The following is a 9,509-nucleotide window of genomic DNA, read 5'->3' as shown; positions in this document are numbered from 1 at the left end:
CTGCATGACAGGAAGCAAAAAGGGTTAGTTTCTATTTTACGTACACCTGTTTTTACAAAATGAATGCAACTGCACAAGTGTCCTCATTTTGTAGTACCATTCAGCTATTGGTTCAATAAGCACAAAGAAGCTATTATTGATCATACAAAAAAAACCCTATCACTCTTCTCTTTGTTTTGCAAGTTCATTAACCTCAAGAAGTCTTTGTCGACCACAGAGGTCGACATTATTTTCTTCTTTCCTAACATAGAAAAGGTCTCCATCATTTATTTTCTTCATTTTTCTAATAATATAAAATAGTTATTTTTACAGGTTTACATTTAAAGAGAATAGACATATAGAACCAAATAGCTAGATGTATTGGAACTTATAAATGGTGAAGAGGAGGGCTGTTGTGTTTTTGTTTTGCAAGTTCCCCTGTCACTCTTCACCTCTTGGGACCGTTGTAGTAAAACCAAAGAACTGATGAAGGAAGATTTGGCCCGACCTCATAACTACTCAACACGTGGCAGAGGCAACAGCTCGGCATGACAGTACATCCAAGGCGCGAGCTCCGAAAGGAGGAACCAGCGGTCTGAGTTCCCCAAAAGGAGCCCGAACTCTCCCTTTGACCCCGAGTCTTACGATGAGCACAAAGGGCAACAACCCGAACTGGCCCGCCCCAGGGTAGTTTGGGCCACACCTTTATCCGAACTCAAGACTTCACCTCGCACACCACTCCAGCACTTCGTCTCCAGGACGCCGAACTGAGCAATCGTACCGTACCTGACACCAAAGGAGTCTGTATCTTGAGGCGGCGCACCTGACTGACTTAGGATCTGATGCTTGATACCGCACTTCAACGACCACCTGCCACCGCCACCTCCAGTTATAGAGATGGCTCCAACAAGGAGAGCAGTGGCGGTTTTGCCCCAGTAGAGGTGATGACACCCGAACTGGCAGAACTGGCAGTGAGGTATGTGATAACTTTGCCCCGGAGAGGTATGTGATAACTTTGCGCCATCTGGTTTTTTATCTTGCCTTTGAGGAAATACTAACTTGAGCTTCGGAGCACTTTCATCGGGTTCCTCCCCGGAGACTCCTCGCCTTCTTCCTTGTTTCAGGCACCTATTGCTCCAGTCAGAGGCAAGGTTGTTGATAGCTAGGACCGACCGGATCGCACACCATCAATTGGCGTCGTCTGTGGGAAACGCTTCTAAAAGCCTCCCTCTAAAACTCTCATAACCCCTTTTTTCCAAGAAACCCCAACACTCATGGCTTCTTCCAGCAATGTCGGACGTAGCACGGAGATGAATGCCACCGGGGAACAACTTCAAGTCCCCGTGGTGTGCATCAGACAGTTCACCATCCCCCTTCCGGTGGATAGGATCCCCAGCCTGAATGCGCCATGAACAGTGGTGCCCGTGAACCTTCCCGCCATGAACGTCCCCCTTCCTCTCCCTGTCGAGACAACCTTTACCGAACCAACTGCTGTCCCCCTGGCGACCATCCAGAACCAGTTTGATGACTTGATGCAATGCATGCGGGCAATGCAAGCCCAAATGCAACAGTTCCAACAGCACCAAGTACTGCACCACATCTCTTAGTATCACTATCAGCAGCAGTTCCCCCAACTGCCTCTGAACCAACCACAGCTTCCACCTCAGCACCCTGCTCCAAAGCCGGTTAAGCCCTCCCCTTAGGGCGGACGCCATCACCGAGGAGAAGCCTCCCAACTTCAAAACCCCCCCAAGAGCCAGGCCTCATCCCCGGGCCAGGGGAAAGAAAAATCACCCCTGCCTCGCATCTCGCTGGCAGGTCGGGAACCTCGCCCGCCAAGTCAGCACCTCGACACTCCAAGTATGAGCTCCCGCCCACAGAGAACCGATTCAGCGTCCTAGCGGCGGACTACCAACAGTCTGGGCCCATCGAGCTCGGCAACACAGAGGCCAGCAGTGCCAGTATCAGGCCCACCCAGCAATGAAGACGCCGACGAAGTCGCCAAACTGCCACCCGAGTCCTGCCCGAGCTCCGAGGTAAAGAAGAAGCAAGCTCAGACGAGGTAAAAGCTGCCCCTATTCTCTCAGTCCCTTCCCCCCTCTCATCATAACTCCTTGCAGTCCCCATGCCCAGAGATTTCAAACTCCCCCCTTTAGACAAGTATGATGGGTCTTTCGACCCCAACGACCACGTCGATGCCTACCAGTCCCAAATGCACCTGGCAAGGGCCAGTGAATCATGCATGTGCATGGCCTTCACTACCACCTTCAGGGGGTGGCCTACACCTAGTACAGAAACCTGGCCCCCGAGTCAATAAAAAGCTGGACCCAGTTCGTGCAGGTCTTCACCACACACTTCGTTACTAGCAAGCGATGTCCCAGAACCGAGGAAAGCATCTTCGGAGTAGTCAAGAGGGAAGGAGAGTCCATCCGGGGCTACATCAAGCGGTTCAATGATGCGTGCTTGCAGATACCGCGACTGGACCCCGTAGTGCAGCTCGTGGCAGCCAAGAGAGGAGTGACACACAAGGAGTTCAAGTGGCACATGGTAGCTAGCCAGCCCGCAACCGTAGCTGAATTCCTCAAGCTCGCGGATAAATTCATGAGAACAGAGGAGGAGATCAACCAAAGGACCGAAAGCGGGATCGAGAAAAGGAAGAGGGAAGGCGAGCCCTCCAACCCAGATGACAGAAGAAGGAAAGATCCAGTCCAGGAGACGAAGCCGAAATAGCCGTTCCAAGCTCCCTTAGCAGCTCGGACGGACTACACACTCTTAAACGCGAGGCGGGCCGAGATCTTGATGACGATCAAAGACGCCCCGTACGTAATATGGCCACCTCGCCTAAAAGGGAACCCAAACGAGAGGAACAAAAACTTATACTGCAGTTTCCATAGAGATCACGGTCATAGTACCAAACATTGTAATAATCTCTGGGACGAGATAGAGAAACTCATTCGTCGTGGGTACTTGAGAAATTTTGTACAACATAATAATAATAATAATAAGACAAGTCGGCAAGGGGAGCACGGTAAGGATGCCCCTGAGTCCAGCAACAGGCTGGCCGAACCGTCGCAAAGACAACCTCCGGAAGAGAGGCCAGTTCGGGGAACCATCCACGTGATAGTAGGAGGTTCGGTGGTAGCGGGTTGTACTTCGGCAGCGGCTCGGGCGTCAATTCGCGAAGCTGCCTGAGAAGAACAAAACCCTCCAAAGAGGCCGAAAACGGAGGAACCGATTCTCTTCACGGAAGACGATGCGCGAGGGGTCCACTACCCGCACGATGATGCCCTTGTCATAAAACTAAGGATCAGCGACTTCGAAGTCAGGCGCGTACTTGTTGATTCAGGTAGCTCGGCGGACATTCTCTTCAAGTCGGCGTTTGACCAGCTTCAGTTGCAGAAAAGCGAGTTGAATCCCGCAAACACTCCCCTGGTAGGCTTCAGCGGAGAAGAAGTCAGGCCCCTTGGGAAAATAACGGTACCTGTGGAAGTCGGCACATGGCCTTATGCAGTCAGACTCAACCACGATTTCCTGGTGGTCGCAACCCCCTCCCCATACAATGCCATAATAGGACGGCCAATCACTCATGTCCTACGGGCAGTGATCTCTACCTACTACTTGGCAATGAAGTTTCCTACAGACCTCGGTGTGGGGGTAGCGCGGGGCGACCAACTTGAGTCCCACAAGTGCTATGTTGCCACCCTGAAGGGAAAAACCAAGGTGGCCGACGACTTCGAACTGGAGCGGCATACGGAGCAAGGTGAAGAACGAGCTGCACCCACAGAAGAAATGGTCGCGATCCCAACTTCAACTGCGGACCCAGCTCGGACGCTACAAATCGGTGCTTCCATCCAAGAACCTCTACGATCCGAACTAGTAAGTTTCTTACTTCAAAATATAGATATTTTTGCATGGTCCGCGGCCGATATGCCCGGTATTGACCCCAACCTTATAACTTACAAACTTAATACTGACCCTGTAGTCAGGCCCATTAGACAGAAGAAATGCAACTTAGCCCTAGAGTGCTGGAGGGCAGTCGATGAGAAGGTCGAAAAGCTCCTCGCGGCAGACTTCATAAGGGAAGCTCATTACCCGAGCTGGGTAGCCAACCCAGTGTTGGTAAAAAAGGCAAATGGCAAGTGGCGCATGTGCGTCGACTACACCGACCTAAACCGAGCTTGCCTGAAAGATTGCTTCTCCCTCCCCAGAATTGACCGCCTAGTGGATGCAACCTCGGGACATGAGCTGCTAAGCTTCTTGGACGCCTACTCGGGCTACAACCAAATTAGGATGGACTAGTCTGATGAGGAAAAAACCACCTTTATAACCGAGTTTGGCCTATACTGCTACAAGGTCATGCCCTTCGGATTGAAGAATGCTGAGGCGACCTTCCAAAGACTTGTGAATAAGCTGTTTCAGCCCTTAATTGGCACGAAGATAGAATGTTATGTAGACGACATGGTCGTCAAGACACAATTTTTGCATGAATTAATACAAGACTTAGATTCCGTCTTCCAAATTCTGCGTCGATTTAGCATGAAACTGAACCCAAACAAGTGTATCTTCGGAGTCACCTCTGGTAAGTTCCTAGGGTACATCGTCAACTGGTGCGGTATTGAGACCAACCCAGACAAGATAAAGGTCATCCTAGATATGAGACCACCCCAAAAAGTAAAAGAGGTTCAGAGGCTAAATGGCCACATAGCCGCTTTGAGCCGCTTCATGTCCAAGTCGGCAGACCGCTGCCTGCCTTTCTTTAAAGCAATCAAAGGCAAAGGGTTCGAATGGACCCGAGACTACCAGCTCGCGTTCGATGAGCTAAAGAACTACCTCGCTAGTGTACCGATCTTAACCAGGCCCGAGGAGGGCGAGGTCTTAGAACTGTACCTCTCGGCAAGCGACGAGGTGGTCAGTTCGGTACTAATAAAAGAAGTAGATCGAGTCCAACGACCCATCTATTATGTTAGTAAAATTCTGTAGGGAGAAGAGACGAGATACCCGCAGATAGAAAAGATGGCATACGCATTAATAATTGCAGCTCGGAAACTCCGCCCATATTTCCAGGCTCACACTGTCATCGTCTTAACTAACAAACCTTTGAGGCAAGTCTTACTCAAGCCCGAGGTTTCCGGTCGGCTGACGAAGTGGGCCATCGAGCTCAGTGAGTACGACCTCCAATATAATCCACGAACTACTATTAAGGCCCAAGCCTTGGCAGATTTTATCGCCGAGTGCACGTTCAGCCTCGAAGTCCCTAGGCCGGTTGAGCCCGAGATCCCCAGTCCGGGTGAGCCCGGAGCTCCTAGGCCAATAAAGTTCGAACCCCGTGAGGTAGCAGCCAGGGTAGCATCTCTCCTAGTTAGGCCAAATGCCAACTGGGATGAGGAGCCCTGGATCCTTCACGTAGATGGCTCCTCGAACCAACAGGGCAGCGGGGCTGGAATAGTCCTGTGCGGCTTGGGTGGCACGGAATTGGAATGCACGCTACGCTTTGAGTTCGCGACATCCAACAACGAGGTGGAGTATGAGGCATTGATAGCCAGGCTAGCCCTAGCACAAAAGGTAAGAGCGAAACAGATAGTTATCTGCAGCGATTCCCAGCTTGTGGTCAACCAGGTTACGGGCGAATACGAAACACACGAGCTAACTATGATCGCCTACTTGGCAAAGGTAAAGGAGGCTCTGCTCAACTTCCAGTCACACTTCATCAAGCAAATCCCGAGGTTAGAGAACACTGAGGTCGACGCCCTGTCCCGGTTAGCCAGCCTCAGTCACAACGCCATGAGAACCGTGTACATAGAGGACTTACCTCAGCCTAGCATTCTCGGTGGGGCAGAGGAGGTCGCTCCCGTTCTTGAAGCAGAGCCAAGCTGGATCGACCCACTCGCAAACTTCTTGCTAGATGGGACCCTCCCTGCGGACCGCAATGCAGCCAGAAGGGTGTAGCGCTAGGCAGCCAAATATGTCATAATAGACGAACGGCTATACCGACGGTCCTACACGCTCCCCTACCTGCGTTGCTTGTGACTTGCCGAAGCCGAGCTCGTATTCCGTGACACTCATGAAGGTCTGTGCGGCAGGCACTTGGGGGGGCGGGGCCCTCGCCCAAAAGGCACTTCATCAAGGGTACTACTGGCCAACGATGAAGATAGAGGCCATTGAGTTCGTTAGAAAATGCGACAAGTGTCAGAAGCATGCCAATATCCACCATCAGCCTGCCGTCGACCTCAAGTATCTCACCAGCCCATGGCCCTTTGCGCAATGGGGCATTGACCTCCTGGGGCCATTCCCGCCAGCAACAGGTGGGAGGAAGTTCCTAGTGGTGGCGGTAGATTACTTCACAAAGTGGATAGAAGCTGAACCTCTTGCAACAGTTACAGCTCGAAACGTACAGAACTTCTTTTGGAAGAACATAGTATGTCGCTTCGGGTTACCTCGGGTACTGATCTCCGAAAATGGCAAGCAGTTTGAAGACATCAAGTTTCAGGAATGGTGCCAAGATATGGGGATTCGGCAGAACATCACATCGGTCGTGCACCCGCAGGCAAACGGTCAAACAAAAGTAATGAACCGAGCTATCCTTTGCGGACTGAAAGCGCGACTAGACCGAGCTAAAGGGTTGTGGGCGGACGAGCTACCAAGTGTTCTATGGGCTCACCGAACTATGGAAAAAACCGCCACGGGAGAGACCCCCTTTAACCTCACCTACAGCACTGAAGTGGTAATCCCGACAGAGATAGAAGTACCTACATTGCGACTAGAAGCATATGACGATCAGACAAACGGAGACGAGTTACGTACCAACCTCTACCTACTGGACGAGGTAAGAGACCTCGCGTGCATCCGGACCGCAGCTTACCAGCAAAGAGTAGCTCGGTACTACAATGCCAGAGTAAAAAAATGAAACTTCCGCGTCGACGACCTAGTTCTCCGTAAGATCATGGCACCCGAGCCTAGCGTGGGCAAACTTGGACCGAATTGGGAAGGGCCCTACCGAGTAAAGAGGGCGCTTGGGGGAGCATACGAGCTCGAAACTTTAGAGGGCAAACAAGTACCCCGAGCGTGAGACGTCGTTAACTTGAGATGATACTACCTATAGATCACCAAGCAAGTGGACTAAGTCGCTACCAGAGCCTAAGGGATAGAATGCCGAGCTAACAAGGACCTTGGCATGGGCAAGCAAAGGCCAAGTGTTAACACCAAAACAAACCGCACGAGTATAGTAACCCGGGCAAAAAATAGATTGGGCATATGGTCAGTTCGGCAATACGGTTAGTTCGGAAGAAAGAGTGACCAACACTTAACCAAAAGAAAATCATTCCATTGCAAGATACTTTGTTTACATTCCCAAAAAAAAAAAACAGAAGCGAGCTCACAGGCCCAGAGGTACTTCTTCACCATCAAAAGGCACTTCAACAATACCCGAAGGTCCTGCCTCGTCCTCAGAATCCGGTTCACCGTCAACAGCGTTGGCCATCTCTTGAGTAATGCATGAAGTGGTTATGGCGCTAATATCGAGCTCGGGATACGTATTCCGAATCATCCACCGGCTCAGTTTAAAACCCCTTCTATACGATCCCACCATCAGGTCGTCAAAGCGAGGCGAGGCGATATAGTCATCGATGACCTTCTTCTTAGCGTCCTCAATGCCCTGAGAAAAGATCTCTGTCCTCTCCCTAATATCCTCTCGAAGATATTCGACCTGATGTTGCAAGTCCAGCCTCAGGTCCGCCATATGATTCACCACCACTCCCATGGCTTCGATGTCTCTCTGAGACCTCGCTAACCTGGCCTGTGCAACGCGAGAAGCCGCTTCAGCAGCTCGAGAAGCCGCCTCGGCAGCGCGGGAAGCCTCTTCGGTAGCTCGTGCTCGCCTCGAGCTCCTTTCCGCTTGGGCCGCTAAGGCATGGATGGAGGAGTTCACCTACCAAAAGGAAAAATAACAAGTGTTTAAAGAGCAATAGCAAGAAAGGTAATGACAAGGAGCCCGACAAGAAGTCGCTGACTTACTACCATGGCATGAGAGGCAGCACGACAGGCTACATGGTTCAAAGGAAGCTCGGTCCACGCCGTGACCTCCTCAGGGTAAACGGCCTCCCTACTTTTTTGGAGAGCGTGGTTCGGCGACAACACGCTCCTGAACTCGCTTTGGCCTCCCGAGCCTGAAGGCCCAACTCGCGTATAAGCAGACTCGGTGTAAGTAGGAGCCCCCGTGTAAGCAGCCTCAGCGTAAGGGGCCCCTGCCGCTTCTTGTACTGGAGGGGCCATCTTGGGCTCCCTAGGCGGATCCACTGACGGGTAGCTCGGTACCTCGGGCTCCGCATCTCGGGGCAGCTTGGCACGAGTCTGTTTGGCGACTCGCTTCCTCCTCTTCATGACATGAAACAGGTTCCCACCGCAAGTCTTCTCTGCATCCATCGCACCTGCAAAAAGAGCTTGGCATCAGGAAAACGATTGAACGGAAAGCAAAACAAAAGGCAAGCCTCTGAGCAAGGAACCTACCCGAACTTAGACCAGCCTCGATGAGCTTGGCCTCTGTCAGATAATGGTGGCATTTTAGCACAAGTCATGCCCATTCCCAGAGGCCCTTCACCGTCTCCCTATCAAGCGTAACACCGGCATCGGGGGCAGCCATCCCCCACCCGGTTTGGAACGGCCACCCCATTGCACTTCGCACCCCGAAGTAGTCCCGTTTCCACGTCGGGACCTTGTTGGGAAGATCATGTAAAAGCTTAAACCCCGGGCGAGGAGACAGGTAGTACGCCCGCCTACGCCCGGGAAGGGGACCCGCTTGCTTCTTAAGCATTAGAATGGAAGAAAAGATCTCCAGGTCTAAAGGCAAGATCTGTTCGCAAAAGAGGAAGATAGTCCCCACCAAGTTACGAATAGAATTCGGGTGAAGCTGGCCGACGGTAACACCGAAGTGGTTCATAACCTCGACAATGACGGGGTGGAAAGGTAGGCGCAACCTAGCGACGAGCTGCTCTCGGAATATCACGATCTCATCGGGACCGTGTTCCCAAGGGAAGTTGCCCAAGGGTATAAAGTAAGTGTACTCCCTAAGCAAGTTGAACTGGGTGATAAGGGAGTAAAGCCCCTCAGGAGTCATGGTCGAGGGCCCAAACTTGTCTAACGTCCAACCTCAACGGGAGGAGGACGCCAAACTACCCGAGGCGACTCAGCCTACGGGTTCGAACTCTTCCTTGAGCTCCACCTCGGGTTCACTAAGTCTGTCGGGGGATGCAACTCGGTTCGTAGAACCTGCATCTGACCCCCTCGAAGAACTGTCTGAGCTATCCAAGCTAGACATCGGGAGGAAAAGGATACCAGGAAGAAAGTAGACTCACCCAGAAAAAGCAAACGGACTACGGGAACTTGGACGCGAGCTAAAACTTGGATGCGAGCTCAAGAAGCAAAACGCAGGAGAATGGCAATAAAAAGCGACTGGGGTCCCCCACTATTTATACCCACAATAACCGAAAACCAACGGTTCTGATCGAGGCAAATCCAATGGCCCACAATCGCACTGA

This window comes from Nelumbo nucifera, chromosome 2 (assembly GCF_055504915.1).
Source record: "Nelumbo nucifera cultivar China Antique chromosome 2, China Antique-T2T, whole genome shotgun sequence".
Lineage (NCBI taxonomy): Eukaryota > Viridiplantae > Streptophyta > Magnoliopsida > Proteales > Nelumbonaceae > Nelumbo > Nelumbo nucifera.
Note: the sequence above shows the minus strand (reverse complement) of the source record.